The sequence below is a fragment of the Coregonus lavaretus genome (assembly GCF_964263955.1).
Source record: "Coregonus lavaretus genome assembly, contig: HAP1_SCAFFOLD_4647, whole genome shotgun sequence".
NCBI classification, from domain to species: domain Eukaryota; kingdom Metazoa; phylum Chordata; class Actinopteri; order Salmoniformes; family Salmonidae; genus Coregonus; species Coregonus lavaretus.
In genome coordinates, this window is record NW_028158627.1 from 11,947 (window position 1) to 30,821 (window position 18,875).

The following is an 18,875-nucleotide window of genomic DNA, read 5'->3' on the forward strand; positions in this document are numbered from 1 at the left end:
CCTAAGAAGACTTGAGGCTGTAATCGCTGCCAAAGGTGCTTCAACAAAGTACTGAGTAAAGGGTCTGAATACTTATGTAAACGTGATATTTCAGTTTAATATTTTTAATACATTTGCAAAAAAAATGTTTTATACGTGTGCAAAAAATTATAAAAACCTGTTTTTGCTTTGTCATTATGGTGTATTGTGTGTAGATTGATGAGGGAAAAAAACAATTTAATCAATTTTAGAATAAGACTTTAACATAACAAAATGTGGAAAAAAGTCAAGGGATCTGAATACTTTCCGAATGCACTGTACTTCCATTCATTTTTTCAACTGGTAACAGGGGACCTTCAGATGAGTCTTGTGAGGCCTGTGGGTCTCACCTTTCCACAGAGGGGCTATATTAGTTTGTAGCCCAAACTGTTTGGACTCTACAGACAGAAGTTGGCAGATCGGCTGTACCGACTTCAGACGAGTCCCAAGACGCTTGTTGAGTTTGTAGAGCAAAACGAAGAACACCATCATGTTCGTGAGGCCAACCCATTCGGACGCTACAGATGATTTAGTGAGAAGACTGATTTTTGGGATATCTCATGGTCTGACAAACACTGCTCTAGCTCTGTCACCTTTCAATGCAGATGCGGAAGTGCACCATTGGCGGATGAGCTGGATTGAGATGCATCCAATGCAACAAAAACTAGCTTCAACTGACAGATTTCTATGGGGATTTTTTATTATACTAAAAACGATATCGACCTTAGGGGGTTTAAAGTGTACACTCAGTACCCATAAAGCCCAGTCCGGACTCACACATTTTATCAAATTTTTGGGTAAGTAAAGTCATAAAAATTCATTTTATATCCACTTCTCGTATAAAAATTTGGGCAGTATATGTTAGAAATGTCTAAACTTACTACCCTAATTCTAATAATCAATGGCGTTCCTAAATGTGACTGTGGCTGCATAGCTCCTTACAGCCAGAGATGGGCAGTATTTCTGTTATACGTATTTGAAATACATATTTTAATTACTTCTGAATATTTTGTCATTTTAATTACACTGGGCTGAACTACACTCCAATGCATTTTATATTTTCAAAATAGTTTTCTATACCATCAAAACCCCACAGTTCCTTCCTCCCCCGCTCTAAGGGTGGGAGGGGGTCTGGTTGAAGCTCATTCATTGCAAACCTGATCTGATCCATTTGGACCACAACAGGACAGTCATGACAGTACCTATTAAACCCACCAAAATCTAAGTTTAGACATTTCTAATCTATACTGCACTATTTTTTAAAATAAAAGTGGAGATAAAATGAAAGATTAATCTCTCATGTGAATTTGTATGACTTTACTTTCAATTGTCTTTAATAAGACATACACATACAGTGGGGAGAACAAGTATTTGATACACTGCCGATTATGCAGGTTTTCCTACTTACAAAGCATGTAGAGGTCTGTAAGTTTTATCATCGGTACACTTCAACTGTGAGAGACAAAATCTAAAACAAAAATCCAGAAAATCCCATTGTATGATTTTTAAGTAATTAATTTGCATTTTATTGCTTGACATAAGTATTTGATCACCTACCAACCAGTAAGAATTCCGGCTCTCACAGACCTGTTAGTTTTTCTTTAAGAAGCCCTCCTGTTCTCCACTCATTACCTGTATTAACTGCACCTGTTTGAACTCGTTACCTGTATAAAAGACACCTGTCCACACACTCAATCAAACAGACTCCAACCTCTCCACAATGGCCAAGACCAGAGAGCTGTGTAAAGACATCAGGGATAAAATGGTAGACCTGCACAAGGCTGGGATGGGCTACAGGACAATAGGTAAGCAGCTTGGTGAGAAGGCAACAACTGTTGGCGCAATTATTAGAAAATGGAAGAAGTTCAAGATGACGGTCAATCACCCTCGGTCTGGGGCTCCATGCAAGATCTCACCTCGTGGGGCATCAATGATAATGAGGAAGGTGAGGGATCAGCCCAGAACTACACGGCAGGACCTGGTCAATGACCTGAAGAGAGCTGGGACCACAGTCTCAAAGAAAACCATTAGTAAGACACTACGCCATCATGGATTAAAATCCTGCAGCACACACAAGGTCCCCCTGCTCAAGCCAGCGCATGTCCAGGCCCGTCTGTAGTTTGCCAATGACCATCTGGATGATCCAGAGGAGGAATGGTAGAAGGTCATGTGGTCTGATGAGACAAAAATAGAGCTTTTTGGTCTAAACTCCCCTCGCCGTGTTTGGGGGAAGAAGAAGGATGAGTACAACCCCAAGAACACCATCCCAACCGTGAAGCATGGAGGTGGAAACATCATTCTTTGGGGATGCTTTTCTGCAAAGAGGACAGGACGACTTTACCGTATTGAAGGGGGATGGATGGGGCCATGTATCACGAGATCTTGGCCAACAACCTCCTTCCCTCAGTAAGAGCATTGAAGATGGGTCGTAGCTGGGTCTTCCAGCATTACAACGACCCGAAACACACAGCCAGGGCAACTAAGGAGTGGCTCCGTAAGAAGCATCTCAAGGTCCTGGAGTGGCCTAGCCAGTCTCCAGACCTGAACCCAATAGAAAATCTTTGGAGGGAGCTGAAAGTCCGTATTGCCCAGCGACAGCCCCGAAACCTGAAGGATCTGGAGAAGGTCTGTATGGAGGAGTGGGCCAAAATCCCTGCTGGAGTGTGTGCAAACCTGGTCAAGACCTACAGGAAACGTATGATCTCTGTAATTGCAAACAAAGGTTTCTGTACCAAATATTAAGTTCTGCTTTGCTGATGTATCAAATACTTATGTCATGCAATAAAATGCAAATGAATTACTTAAAAATCATACAATGTGATTTTCTGGATTTTTGTTTTAGATTCCGTCTCTCACAGTTGAAGTGTACCTATGATAAAAATGACAGACCTCTACATGCTTTGTAAGTAGGAAAACCTGCAAAATCGGCAGTGTATCAAATACTTGTTCTCCCCACTGTATTTGATAAAATATGTTAAAAGTCAGGACTGGGCTTAATGAGTACCGAATGTACAGTTGAAGTCAGAAGTTTACATACACTTAGGTTGGAGTCATTAAAACTCGTTTTTCAACCACTCCTGTTAACAAACTATAGTTTTGGCAAGTCGGATAGGACATCTACTTTGTGCATGACACAAGTAATTTTTCCAACAATTGTTTACAGACAGATTATTTCACTTATAATTCACTGTATCACAATTCCAGTGGGTCAGAAGTTTACATACACTAAGTTGACTGTGCCTTTAAACAGCTTGGAAAATTCCAGAAAATTATGTCATGGCTTTAGAAGCTTCTGATAGGCCAATTTACATCATTTGAGTCAATTGGAGGTGTACCTGTGGATGTAATTCAAGGCCTACCTTCAAACTCAGTGCCTCTTTGCTTGACATTATGGGAAAATCAAAAGAAATCAGCCAAGATCTCAGAAAAAAAATTGTAGACCTCCCCAAGTCTGGTTCATCCTTGGGAGCAATTTCCAAACGCCTGAAGGTACCGTGTTCATCTGTACAAACAATAGTACTCACGTATAAACACCATGGGGCCATGCAGCCGTCATACCACTGAGGAAGGAGACGCGTTCTGTCTCCTAGAGATGAATGTACTTTGATGCGAAAAGTGCAAATCAATCCCAGGACAACAGCAAAGGACCCTGTGAAGATGCTGGAGGAAACAGGTACAAAAGTATCTATATCCACAGTAAAACAAGTCCTATATATCGACATAACCTGAAAGGCAGCTCAGCAAGGAAGAAGCCACTGCTCCAAAACCGCCATAAAAAAGCCAGACTACGGTTTGCAACTGGACATGGGGACAAAGATTGTACTTTTTGGAGAAATGTCCTCTGGTCTGATCAAACAAATATAGAACTGTTTGGCCATAATGACCATCGTTATGTTTGGAGGAAAAAGGGGGTAGCTTGCAAGCCGAAGAACACCATCCCAACTGTGAAGCACGGGGGTGGCAGCATCATGCTGTGGGAGACTGGTGCACTTCACAGAATAGATGGCATCATGAGGAAGGAAAATTATGTGGATATATTGAAGTAACATCTCAAGACATCAGTCAGGAAGTTAAAGCTTGGTTGCAAATGGGTCTTCCAAATGGACAAAGTTGTGGCAAAATGGCTTAAGGACAACAAAGTCAAGGTATTGGAGTGGCCATCACAAAGCCCTGACCTCAATCCTATAGCAAATTGGTGGGCAGAACTGAAAAAGCGTGTGCAATCAAGGAGGCCTACAAACCTGACTCAGTTACACCAGCTCTGTCAGGAGGAATGGGCCAAAATTCACCCAACTTATTGTGGGAAGCTTGTGGAAGACTACCCGAAACGTTTGACCGAAGTCAAATACTAATTCAGTGTATGTAAACTTCTGACCCACTGGGAATGTGATGCAAGAAATAAAAGCTTAAATAAATCATTCTCTCTACTATTATTCTGACATTTCACATTCTTAAAATAAAGTGGTGATCCTAACTGACCTAAGACAGGGAATTTTTGCTAGGAGTAAATGTCAGGAATTGTGAAAGACTGAGTTTAAATGTTTTTGGCTAAGATGTATGTAAACTTCCGACTTCAACTGTACCTTTTAAGCCCATGGGTGTTCCAAATAAGCCCACCTCTTAAATAATCAATTCTAATTAATTTCCAAATGTTCAAAACGTACAAACTGACATTTCTTATGTAACATTTTATTAATCTCCCTAAAGTCATTAAAATGCATTGATCATTACTATTCATCATGAAAGTAGGACTCATAACAGGGGTATGTCCAATCCAATCCACAGAGATCAATGTGGACTTAGGCTTTTGTTCTTGCCAACTAGTACACACCTGATTCAACTAATAATAGACTTTAATCAATACATGATTAGTTGAATCAGGTGTGTTATTGTTTGGTTAGAACACAAACCTGCACCCACACTGGCCCTCTGTGGATAAGAAGCCATGTAACAAAGACCATAACACACAACTTTCAATTAATTATCTGAAAGCTGATTCACATTTGCTGTACTGCTATTCTTGTTAATTAGTTCAACTTACCTTCCTAAAGCCTATCTGAAAAATCTCTATCTCTACTGTGTATTAAAATGTTACAGGTGGTGGACCAAAAAACAGAATCACATGGATGAATGACAATGCCCCCACCCAACAGTGCATGAGTACTTACCCAATAGTACTGACCCAATAGTCATCTTCTTGTCTCTCATTTGTTTGCATTTTTGTCCACCACTTGTAGGTCTTCAATCCCAGATACCCCTCAACCCTGAGCTTATTCTTCTCTCTCTGCATCAATGACTACCTGTCCACTCCAAACGTCTTGGAGAGAGTACAGAGGTTTCTAATTGCTCCTAATTGTAATATATATGCATAACTGTAGTTTTTGGGTGTTTTAATTAACTTAAATCTGAACAAAAAACATATTTATTGAATATTAGGGATATCAACATAGTATCCCCATGTGTTTCAATACAAACTGGGCTTAATAGGAGCATACTGGGTTTAATTGGAACAACAGTGATTTATGGTGAAAAATAAAGAATAGCAAAGTCTACTCATAAAATATTTGGAAACCAATGATTTTGGGTATAAATATACACTATAGTCTACAATATTATGCAAAGTTAGTATTGATCATATTGAACAATATTGCTTTATTGTCATTTACATTCTGTATAGAGGGGGTGCTTTTTGTGGTACTGCACACCTGAGATAAATGTCAAATTTACAAAAATGGCATCTATGTATAAAAATGCAAGGTTAATTTAACAGTAAAATAAGACAAAATAGCATTACATGTAAACTGTGAATGCCTGAAGTTATGTTGCTACTGTGTGACTGTGACATGCAGGCACGACTGCTAGCATGAAAAACCTACATTTTAAATTGGCAAGAAATAGTAATGAATGCTCATGAAATATGCTATCATGTGCATATATCAGCATATATCTGAGGAGGTGCAAAACATATCTGAGGGTAGCCTCAACACCAATGTTTTTTTGCAGGTTTGAAATTGGCCAGTTGTGGGAACTAACTTAATAATACACATTTAGTTGAATAAGTTGAAACATTAAACAGCAGAAGAAGTGTTTGTTTTTCTGTTTTTTATTTGAATCCAAAGATGGAAGTGGGCTTAATTGGTACGTGGGCTTATGTACGCTTACCCTAATAATCTCTCCAAAGCTCCTTTCAGACGGTCCTTTATAGAATACATAATTGTGGTCCGGGAGCATTCACAATGCTATCCTCACTTTCAGCACTCGTGAGTATGCATACCCAATGGCGCCCTAGTACACTATATAGGGAAGTAGTGCACTATATAGGGAACAGGGTGCCATTTGAGATGCAGGCATTGTGTGTAGTTCCCGTTAATAACCTAGCAGAGAGTACTGTCAATTAGAGACAAGGGTAAAGGCCCTGTAACCAGCGCTGTCTTTGAACCAGTCATTAACCACCATTGTGCTGCTCTATATTTTTTCACAGCGTAAATTATTCTTTCACTAATTAATTAATAAGATAAAAACATCCAGATGTGATCAGGAAATTGAATCTTGTAGATATTCTAAGTGCTGTTTTTGTTCAGGCAGGTGCAACAATGCCTGAGCGGTGCTGGGTTGCCAAGTAAGTGTAAGTGTATGTGTGTGTGTGTGTGTGTGTGTGTGTGTGTGTGTGTGTGTGTGTGTGTGTGTGTGTGTGTGTGTGTGTGTGTGTGTGTGTGTGTGTGTGTGTGTGTGTGTGTGTGTGTGTGTGTGTGTGTGTGTGTGTGTGTGTGTGTGTGTGTGTGTGTGTGTGTGTGTGTGTGTGTGTGTGTGTGTGTGTGTGTGTGTGTGTGTGTGTGTGTGTGTGTGTATTGGCCCAGCGTCGTCCAGGGTAGGGGAGGGAATGGCCGGCAGGGATGTAGCTCAGTTGGTAGAGCATGGTGTTTGCAACGCCAGGGTTGTGGGTTCGATTCCCACGGGGGGTATGAAAAAATAAAAAAATAATAATGTATGCACTCACTAACTGTAAGTCGCTCTGGATAAGAGCGTCTGCTAAATGACGTAAATGTAAAAAATGTATCAATAACAAACAAATTGGTGAACTCAGTATAAGTGAGAGTTTATGTGGTGCTTTTTGGATTGAAACCATGATTATAACAAAAAGTGGCAAACGTGTGTGTGTGTGTGTCTATAGTTGACAGTTGGGATGAATCATCAACAACACACACACGAGGGTTCCATTAGGGAGTGCATTTAACATGGCAGACATTAAAATAATTTGGTACAAAATGGCAGGTGTGTGTGTACATGGGCCTGGCTAGCTCTAGATTCATGTGGCCTATTGCTGTTGTGTTTGGAATGCTTTGATTGACTTGTGTTTTTCTCTGTGAGCCAAATGGAGCTTGTTATGTCTGGATGTGATGGACACAGACACACACTACTTAGAGTTATCACACTGGCACACACACTGGAACACATACTGGCACACACACAGGAAGGGAGAGTGGTGAGTGAGAGGCAGGAAGATGGGAGAGGGAGAGAGAGGAGAGAGGGTAAGAGAGCAGAGTTAGGGAAAGCTAAATTGTCTTTGTGGATGTGAGGCAGGGGAGCTGGCTAATTTAGCTCAGAAAGCTAGCATGGCTAATGATGGTCACCTTCCTCATTAGCATATCTTATGCTCCTGAATCATACCCTGCTTCCTCTGATCTACCCTGCTCTGCACTACTCACTGGCTACTCTAGATAGACACGCATGCACGCACACGCACACACACACACACACACACACACACACACACACACACACACACATACGAGGGGGCTATAGGGGGGCTCAGGGAGGCTCAGCCAGGGGAGATCCGAGGGGCTAGGGGGGTAAAGCCCTGGTGGGCTGCAGCGGTCCCTGTTTCTGCTACATATTCATGACCTGGGACACGGACATCTACATTCTGGGAACGTGCTTCTGGAAATCCTTCTCTGTCCCGCTTTCTCATTTCCTCCTCTCAACTCTCTCTGTCCCTACACATCCTTCTCTCTTTAAATCTCTCTTTTCTCAGGCTCTCCCTCCCTTCTTTTCCCCCTCTATTTCACTACTCTCTCTCTCCCTCTTGATTTCTCCTTCTCTCTGTCCCTCTACCTCTCTCTTATGGCCACACTGCCAAAGATGAAGGGATAGAAAGAGACTGAAAGGCAAAGGAATTCCCACGGGGGACCAGTATGAAAAATGTATGCACTCACTAACTGTAAGTCGCTCTGGATAAGAGCGTCTGCTAAATGACTAAAATGTACAATGTAATATAAGAGAGGCAGGATAATTATGTGGTTTAAAAACAGGAAGTCAGGAAGGAAGACACACAAATGAACAGAGTACGTATATCTACAGAACGCCCTTTAGTTTGTCACTCAACATGATAGAGTCCCAACAGTAATGGCTTCCGCTGTTTCTGGTTTTCATTTAAAGGTTGTTTCTACACAGCTTTGTCAGATCAGGCAGTGCAGCCCCAGTTCTTCCTACTGTATTTCTGTTTATCTCAATTCCTCTCAGCTTTTACTACTCCTGCCGGGCTCGTTGAAAACCTGCCTCACAGGAAATTAAATGAACCCAGTATGAGATATCAGAGCTCTTTCTTAATGGCATGGGATGGCGGGTTAGCCGGGCTAGCTAAAAAAAAACTGTGTGAAACGTCGGCAATGTTGTAAAAAGAAGATTACCCCACCAAGTAAGTACGTCTTTGTAATGAGAAAATGGGTATTTCAAAGTGTGTGCTGTGATTGTGTTGTTATTATGTATTGGTCCAGAGTCCGGACTCTATTTTCGACTGGGAATTGTTGTTTCCCTCACTCCGATCGTTAACCCTGACACTTTTTAATTATCCCTTGTTTAGGGGCTGTATTAGTAAGGAGGAGGGTGAGGAGGGAAAGACAGAAGGCGGGAGAGGGGGAATATCTGTCCCCTCGTCTGGTTACATGGCTGTTATGGGTCGTAACGTTTTAGTGGGTTGTTTACATTCATGCAAAATGGCTGCCTGTAAAGAAACGATTGGGAGGGAGGCCCCTGGAGACTGCATTGATCACCATTAATCAATGTGACTGTTTAATAAAGAGTCAATATGTATCAGTCCTGAGCTGGCAGGGCCTTGGAGGGAGAGTGGGAGGGAGGGAAGGAATGGGACTGTAGCCCAGAGGTCAGTGTGTCTGTGTGTTTGTGTACGACTGTCACGAGAATTTCTATCTCTAATTCAACGTAAGCTTGAATCATTACCAGAGGTTGTAAGGCTCTGGTTTTAATCATAAATGATTCAAGGTCCACAACCAGCAAGAATGATCTGTATTTTTATTCATGGAGAGCTCTGGCGCCAAAACCCATACACTCCTGTTTTATACCCCTTGACACACAAAGGCACTTTGCTCCGCCCACCTTTAGGAGGCTTTTTTAACCCGTTTTCTCAGTCCCCTTCACCCTGGAATGTTTAGTCCCGCCCCCCTCTGTTAGTGGGTTGCCACTACATTATAACTCTAACACCGTTCACACATTTATACTCTATTTGGGGTGAAATCCTTTAGTCATTATTCTTAAAATACAAATTAATCTAACAGCGACGTGTGTGTCTGTGTGCAAGGTAAAGGGTAGAGATGGATATACATCATAAATCAACCACCAGGTCCTGTGTCTGATGGGAGCTGCTGTGTCAGACTCCTGTCCTCTCTGTCTAGCCAGGGATGACTGACTACTGCATTACTGGGCATTTCCATGTAAAAGGACCCATAAGCACCAACAAGTTCAAATAAGCATGTGTGTCAAATTGGGTGTCAAATGAAAGATAAAATTAAGGCATATATACAGTACATATACTTAAAAGGTATTAGAAATACATCAAAACACAATGTTGAAGTAAAGACCCCTGCCAATAAATAAAGTGGCTAGCAAAAGTATTCACCCCCCTTGGCATTTTTCCTATTTTGTTGCCTTACAACCTGGAATTAAAATGGATTTTTGGGGGGATTTGTATCATTTGATTTACACAACATGCCTACCACTTTGAAGATGCAAAATATTTTTTATTGTGAAACAAACAAGAAATAAGACAAAAAAACTGAAAACTTGAGCGTGCATAACTATTCACCCCCCCAAAGTCAATACTTTGTATAGCCACCTTTTGCAGCTATTACAGCTGCAAGTCTCTTGGGGTATGTCTCTATAAGCTTGGCACATCTAGCCACTGGGATTTTTGCCCATTCTTCAAGGCAAAACTGCTCCAGCTCCTTCAAGTTGGATGGGTTCCGCTGGTGTACAGCAATCTTTAAGTCATACCACAGATTCTCAATTAGATTGAGGTCTGGGCTTTGACTAGGCCATTCCAAGACGTTTAAATGTTTCCCATTAAACCAATCGAGTGTTGCTTTAGCAGTATGCTTAGGGTCCTGCTGGAAGGTGAACCTCCGTCCCAGTCTGAAATCTCTGAAAGACTGAAAAAGGTTTCCCTCAAGAATTTCCCTGTATTTAGCATCATCCATCATTCCTTCAATTCTGACCAGTTTCCCAGTCTCTGCCGATGAAAAACATCCTCACAGCATGATGCTGCCACCACCATGCTTCACTGTGGGGATGGTGTTCTCGGGGTGATGAAAGGTGTTGGGTTTGCACTAGACATAGCGTTTTCCTTGATGGCCGAAAAGCTAAATTTTTGTTTTATCTGACCAGAGTACCTTCTTCTATATGTTTGGGGTCTCCCACATGGCTTTTGTCGAACACCAAACGTGTTTGCTTATATTTTTCTTTAAGCAATGGCTTTTTTCTGTCTACTCTTCCGTAAAGCAAGCTCTGTGGGGTGTATAGCTTAAAGTGGTCCTATGGACAGATACTTCAATCTCTGCTGTGGAGCTTTGCAGCTCCTTCAGGGTTACAGTGAGGGAAAAAAGTATTTGATCCCCTGCTGATTTTGTACGTTTGCCACTGACAAAGAAATGATCAGTCTATAATTTTAATGGTAGGTTTATTTGAACAGTGAGAGACAGAATAACAACAAAAAAATCCAGATAAACGCATGTCAAAAATGTTATAAATTGATTTGCATTTTAATGAGGGAAATAAGTATTTGACCCCCTCTTAATCAGAAAGATTTCTGGCTCCCAGGTGTCTTTTATACAGGTAATGAGCTGAGATTAGGAGCACACTCTTAAAGGGAGTGCTCCTAATCTCAGTTTGTTACCTGTATAAAAGACACCTGTCCACAGAAGCAATCAATCAATCAGATTCCAAACTCTCCACCATGGCCAAGACCAAAGAGCTCTCCAAGGATGTCAGGGACAAGATTGTAGACCTACACAAGGCTGGCATGGGCTACAAGACCATCGCCAAGCAGCTTGGTGAGAAGGTGACAACAGTTGGTACGATTATTCGCAAATGGAAGAAACACAAAATAAATGTAAATCTCCCTCGGCCTGGGGCTCCATGCAAGATCTCACCTCGTGGAGTTGCAATGATCATAAGAATCAGCCCAGAACTACACGGGAAGATCTTGTCAATGATCTCAAGGCAGCTGGGACCATAGTCACCAAGAAAACAATTGGTAACACACTACGCCGTGAAGGACTGAAATCCTGCAGCGCCCGCAAGGTCCCCCTGCTCAAGAAAGCACATATACAGGGCCGTCTGAAGTTTGCCAATGAACATCTGAATGATTCAGAGGAGAACTGGGTGAAAGTGTTGTGGTCAGATGAGACCAAACTGGAGCTCTTTGGCATCAACTCAACTCGCCGTGTTTGGAGGAGGAGGAATGCTGCCTATGACCCCAAAAACACCATCCCCACCGTCAAACATGGAGGTGGAAACATTATTCTTTGGGGGTGTTTCTCTGCTAAGAGGACAGGACAACTTCACCGCATCAAAGGGATGATGGATGGCGCCATGTACCATCAAATCTTGGGTGAGAACCGCCTTCCCTCAGCCAGGGCATTGAAAATGGGTCGTGGATGGGTATTCCAGCATGACAATGACCCAAAACACACGGCAAAGGCAACAAAGGAGTGGCTCAAGAAAAAGCACATTAAGGTCCTGGAGTGGCCTGGCCAGTCTCCAGACCTTAATCCCATAGAAAATCTGTGGAGGGAGCTGAAGGTTTGAGTTGTCAAACGTCAGCCTCAAAACCGTAATGACTTGGAGAAGATCTGCAAAGAGGAGTGGGACAAAATCCCTCCTGAGATGTGTGCAAACCTGGTGGCCAACTTCAAGTGATTGCCAACAAGGGTTTTGCCACCAAGTACTAAGTCATGTTTTGCAGAGGGGTCAAATACTTATTTCCCTCATTAAAATGCAAATCAATTTATAACATTTTTGACATGTGTTTTTCTGGATTTATTTGTTGTTATTCTGTCTCTCACTGTTCAAATAAACCTATCATTAAAATTATAGACTGATCATGTCTTTGTCAGTGGGCAAACGTACAAAATCAGCAGGGGATCAAATACTTTTTTCCCTCACTGTATCTTTGGTCTCTTTGTTGCCTGTCTGATTAATGCCCTCCTTGCCTGGTCCGTGAGTTTTGGTTGCGGCCCTCTCTTGGCAGGTTTGTTGTGGTGCCATATTCTATCCATTTTTTAAATAATATATTTCATGGTGCTCTGTGGGATGTTCAAAGTTTTGAATATTTTTTTATAACCCAACCCTGATCTGTATTTCTCCACAACTTTGTCCCTGACCTGTTTGGAGTGCTCCTTGGTTTCATGGTGCCGCTTGCTTGGTGGTGCCGCTTGCTTAGTTGTGTTGCAGACTCTGGGGCCTTTCAGAACAGGTGTATATATACTGAGATCATGTGACAGATCATGTGACACTTAGATTGCACACAGGTGGACTTTATTTAACTAATTATGTGATTTCTGAAGGTAATTGGTTGCACCAGATCTTATTTAGGGGCTTCATAGCAAAGGGGGTGAGTACATATGCACGCACCACTTTTCCGTTATTTATTTGTTATAATTTTTTGAAACAAGTTATCTTTTTAATTTCACTTCACCAATTTGGACTATTTTGTGTATGTCCATTACATGAAATCCAAATAAAAATCCATTTAAATTACAGGTCGTAATGCAACAAAATAGGAAAAAATGCCAAGGTGGATGAATACTTTTGCAAGGCACTGTATCAACACATATTTAGTTTTGGAGAAATTATTTGCCGTTATGTTTAAGAACATTGCCTTGTGCCTTGTAATTCCGTTTCCAAAAACATACATATCTTTAAGATATTTTCTAATTTCTCTCCCTCATGAGGGAGGATGATGAAAGTTCACAGAAGTAACAAGTAAAGGTTGACCTACGAATAAGTTATAGTGTTTTTACTGATATCAAGTTTGTTTATGAATTATTAAGTGATTAAAGCTGGAAATTCTATTACCAAATCGGTAATTACTGTAATTGAATTGGCTACAATGGGAAATCATAGTAGTCACAAACCACAGTTGGGTCACCTGCTACTGTCCTCCCTTCCACTGGCATCCTGTTATGTTCAGCTCATAGGGTCTCCTGCTACTGTCCTCCCTTACACTGGCATCCTGTTATGTTCAGCTCATAGGGTCTCCTGCTACTGTCCTCCCTTCCACTGGCATCCTGTTATGTTCAGCTCATAGGGTCTCCTGCTACTGTCCTCCCTTCCACTGGCATCCTGTTATGTTCAGCTCATAATGGTTTTCTTTCACTTTCTGTCATCTGGTGGTCAAACCAAGACTGTGAAAACCATCTGCACAAACCCTCTCTCTCCAGTTAATGTCACCTCTCCACCTCTTACTGATATCTACCATGACACCTACCGCCTACCGTCTTTCCATTTACTGTAACAAGCATCCTCACCTACTGAGCACCGACCGACACTGGACATCCATGGACGTCGAAAAGTAGTTGAAATTTGGTAAATCCGCCCTGGCCGGACCAAATCTGAACCAATCATAGACGTCTATGTATCACAAGTTTGGGCCGCACAGTACAGTACAGTAGAGCACAGTAGAGGACATTAGAGCACATTACAGAACAGTACAGTAAAGAAAAGTAGAGTATAGTACAGTAGAGTAGAGTACACTACACTGTAAACACTAATAAGTTCACATAACTCAACAATTATTTTGTAACAGATTACACAAAAATATTTTAGTGATGTTTTTAAATGTTTTAAGTTTACATAAAATAAAATTTACATTTACAGTTGCCTTAAATTATCTCAATGTTATCTTATAAATATTGATATTCCTCAACTTATAATTAGGGAGTAATTCACTCAAAATTTTCAATATTTTTCAACTCATATAATGTGGGAAATACACTCAAAATTTTCAATATTTTTCAACTCATATAATGTGGGAAATACACTCAAAACTTTCAATATTCTTCAACTCATAAATGTGGGAAATACACTCAAAATATTAAATATTCTTCAACTCATATAATGTGTGAAATACACTCAACATTTTCAATATTATTCAACTCATAATGTGGGACATGCAATCAAAATTAATTCTAAACTGAAATACTGATGTCGGTCCATTACACAATTATAATCAGCGAATAATGTTAGAAAACATGAAAGTGACACCACAGTGACAATTTAACTTTTTTTTTATTCAACACAATGTGCTTTTAAAAAGGCACGAATCAAAAGGAGCTCAGTCAAAACAAAGTGCTTGTCATAAATTAAAACAAAAAAGGAAAAGGAAATGACTCCATAAAAACAAAATGTGTTTTAAAGTACATTAAGTGTTAATAGTTCCATATTCTGATAGTGGTCATTGCTACAGCGGGTAGATTCAGTATTTTGGGTCTCCATATCACATTATTCAGTAAACATTATGATAAAAACTCACAAAGGCTTCATGATAAAATTAAATAAGATTCTAATTATAATCCATCCTCAACAGCAATGACAACTATTAGAATGTGGAGCCATTTAAAACGTTTTGCCACTTACTGTACCTTGAAGGCTGCAACTCACTTTTTTAAAATAAAACATTCAAATAAAAGTACTGTTTTCTACTGTGCCGTACTTCAACTGGCAACATCAAGGTAAGCATTAGGTCACACAACATTAAACATGTATAGTGCATGAATTCAACAGTCGTTTCCCACAAGTACAGTACAAAAACTTGGGCTTGGCAATACGTCAATGTTGTGATATTTATCTATTAACAATCAATGTATTAAATCTGAGGTAGAAGAGGCAAACAGTGTAACATATTAAACATGAGGTAGAAGAGGCAAATTATTCCATTTGTAAAGAGGGGAAAAAAACATCCTCAATACTCAGCTCAACAAATAGTCCATTCTGAGTGATTCACTCATTGAACAAATCATTCTTCAGTGTCAGTAGACGCCCTTTCAGTGGTTTGTTGTCCTCAAGACACATCACAACTTTTTGGATAAATGTGAATGTAAGCTCAAGATTCTTTGGGTACTGTAGGTCTAGTGCATAGACATACCCAAAGAGCAGGAGAAATGAGTCAGCCAGGTTTGTGGGACCACTCACAAGTATTTCATCTTCCACGACAATACAGATGCTCTCAGGGCTGAAGAGGGCCGCATCAGTAGTATCATCAGTGACAACTGTCAGGAGAGCCACCGGAGTGTCAGTGAGGTCTGGACCATCTGCTGACTATAAAACACAAATAATACAAAAATGAGTTCAGCCCCTCAAGGATACAAATCATGCTAATGATGTCTAGACATTACGGTCACTTTGCACTTAGACTGCAACTAAGCTACATGTTTAAACTATTTTCTTTACACATGCTTATTATTTTATGTTAGTTTCACACCTACCTGTAAGCATACTTTTTGTTTAGTGGAATTCTTTATACTTACCTTTTCATTTATGTAATTTCTACATGTCAGTTTACAGAATAACAACTCAAGGAAACTTCATAAACAGGTCCTGGGGGCTATTCCAGAAAGGAGGTTCAACAAACTGAGCCTAACCCTGAACTCAGAGTTGACTTACCCTGTGAAGTGAAACTGAGTTTTCAGTTACAGAACAGCTGATCTGAGTTAGGTAAGTTGACTCAGAGTACGTTAACTCGGAGTTGAGCTTGTGCCTGACGACTAGTAAAAAGCCATCATCAATGGAGCTCCGATACGGTTATTCACCATGGCAATGGGAGAAAACAGGAAGCAGACATTTTCTGGCTGCGGCTGTTATATAAATCACTGACAGAGTTTCAGATGCAGTCGTCTTTTCATTTTGAATTTAACATCACTTTATTTTATATTAGCCTTTAAGGAAGTGGTTGAATGTTGTTCAATGTTTTATTTTAGGCTATTTTGTTTTATTTAAATCGGCTGAAAATGAAATATAAAAACATTTTATCTCATACTCAATGCGGCGACAAACTAGAAAGACGGACTTTGAAATTACGTTGTTGGAAAAAATACAATTGGCTATACTGATGGTTTTCACATAACCTGCTTTCTGGAATGCCCCTCTGGTTCTCCTAGAGTTCTTTGAGTGATGTCATGTTTAAGCTGACTGAATAGCTAAGCAAAGGGATTGATAGTGAGGCCAGTACACTTACATTACAGGTCCTGAAAAACTTGGAGGCATCTTCATGCAGGTACACAGGAAGTGCACGAAGGACGAGGGCCCGTCTCATATTTACATCACGTTGTTCCTACATGGACAAAAAATATCCATTACAATAATAATTACACAAATATCAAAAACATTCATTGTACACTAATTATAGTAAAAATGAAAATGTTAAAAGATAAGCAAGTTAGTTATTAACAAGCAAAGCATCAAAGTTGTGTGCTTATATATCTGCTATTTCTGTTGTTGTTCTTTGTATTTAACAAAGTATTAATAAAGGGTTCAAGTGATCAACTGTTGACCCCACAGTTGAGATAAAAACATTTAGAGAAATAGCAAAAGAATGACTGTGGAAACACATAAAATAAAACCAATTATTAGTGTAACCCTCTCACCAGGCTCGAATTTGACTCTCACGATATTACCTTATTTAGAATATCTGAACAGCATGGGATATTAGGTGAGAAAGACATCTCCAATAAGAATCCCTATTGTAAACTTGCTAGGGTGAATGACAAATAGGGTATTAACTTCAGATAGAATGATTATAGACTTGGTTATTGTTATAAGGATATGCTTTCCCATGCATTAAATGAAACTGAAACAGTAAATGACTCCACCAATACAACAGACATAAGGTTCAAGATCTATATTAATCAAATGTTCAATGTATCACATCAAAAGAAATAAAAATTATAAACCCCAATGATTTTTCCACAACCCATGTCCAAATTATTTGCAAGCTTGCTTAAACCCTGGGCGCGCGTTGGAGCTCATAAAAAAAATGACGACATACATAAAGTCCCGAAGTCCACCCCACATTTGTAGTTACTCACTACTTGTAGATAATGCCTCAGCAAAATATAGTAGTTCCATGCAGGTGTCCTCACAAGATCCACAGCGAACACAGCTATCAATGCAGCCAGTACTCGGTAGCAGCAACAGACATCCGTTGGAAACCCGAACTGATCGTCACAAGCAATTCTCTCCAAGTCTTGCACGATGCTAGGCTAACCTCTAGGATGTCGAATGTCTCCACAATGCGACGGCAGCTTCAGTCTCCACTTGGTCTTTCTTAACTAAATAATAAACACTCTCTTATAGAAATAAAATCAGGATTTCCCTTTAAAAAACTCTGTAGGTATGGTTTTGTTCTCTCTTTATCGTTTCCTTTGGTCGTTTTTCCTTCACCAACCCCACTAACGTCTCTCCTCTCCCTTCTTTCAACTTTTCCCTCTCTTTTCTTTCCCAGCAACCAGTCCACTCTCCCATTGGCCACAACTTAACAAGTTAGCTCATTGGTCAAAACTTTAACGAGATACGTGGGAAATTTAAACTTAAAAGTAAACCAACCTATTCACTTGTACATTTTTTTAAAACATTGCTTCAAAAGAAATGCATTAATGACATTACAAATCAGGAGCTATTCGATCACCTTTTAAATCTAATACCAATGAATTATAACAAATAAACTCTATACTTGGTTTTAGCAATGTATTACATTAGTAACACTATTTCATAATACATCCTACCTGAACTGTTAAAAGGATTTCGAGATGATCTCACAACCACACACTTGAGCCTAGGAAGAAAAACAAACACAGGCCTGGTTAGCATCATGATAACACACTCACATTATGTTGTTTAGCATTGTTCGTTTCACGCTAGCACACACGTACACACAGCTCGATAACGTAAAATATTTACTGTGTAAGGCAGACACTTATTGAAATAAGTATACTCACAGTACGCACTTGCATTACCGGCGAACAGCGAAAACTCATGGACCTTCCTCCACCGTCAATGTCCCGGGCAAACATGCATTATGGGAAATGTAGTTCATCCAGGAAACCCGCTGATAACGTTACACCGTTGTAAGATGAAGTAACGTAACGTATTTGTCACATATTTAACAACTTCTAAAGTTACAATTACTTGGATTTTTAAACTATTTACAACAAATATTCACTGTGCACATTGTACAAATGTATTCCCAGTTCCACATTTAAGACTATCGAAATTCAATTAAAAAAACAACAACATTAGAGTTACTTACCAAATCAGAGGTGATGATAAGATGGCGCTTAAGAAAACGAGGGCAATAAGACTAATGATAAAAACGGAGGTGGTGGTGGTTTCAAGCGGGCAGCATAAAAGTGCGCATTGCAAACAAATTAAAACAAATTCAACTGTGTTCCACATCCACACGGCCCAAACATCCCCGCATCAAGGCAAATTCAAGATGGCTGACTCAGCTTTCCTGAGGGAGAGATGACCCACCCACCAGAACGTCATGACGTCGATAACGTCATGACACT

At 40.1% G+C, this 18,875-nt stretch overlaps 1 long non-coding RNA gene across 1 annotated transcript; it reads right to left on the bottom strand.

The window, feature by feature from the left end:
- Positions 1–15,551: 15,551 nt before the first annotated feature.
- Positions 15,552–18,583, bottom strand: LOC311123753. The gene is made up of 4 exons (XR_014612636.1): positions 18,303–18,583; positions 18,090–18,139; positions 16,544–16,639; positions 15,552–15,627 (listed from the first exon to the last, which is right to left on the bottom strand). It is a non-coding gene; the product is annotated as an uncharacterized lncRNA (long non-coding RNA).
- Positions 18,584–18,875: the final 292 nt, after the last annotated feature.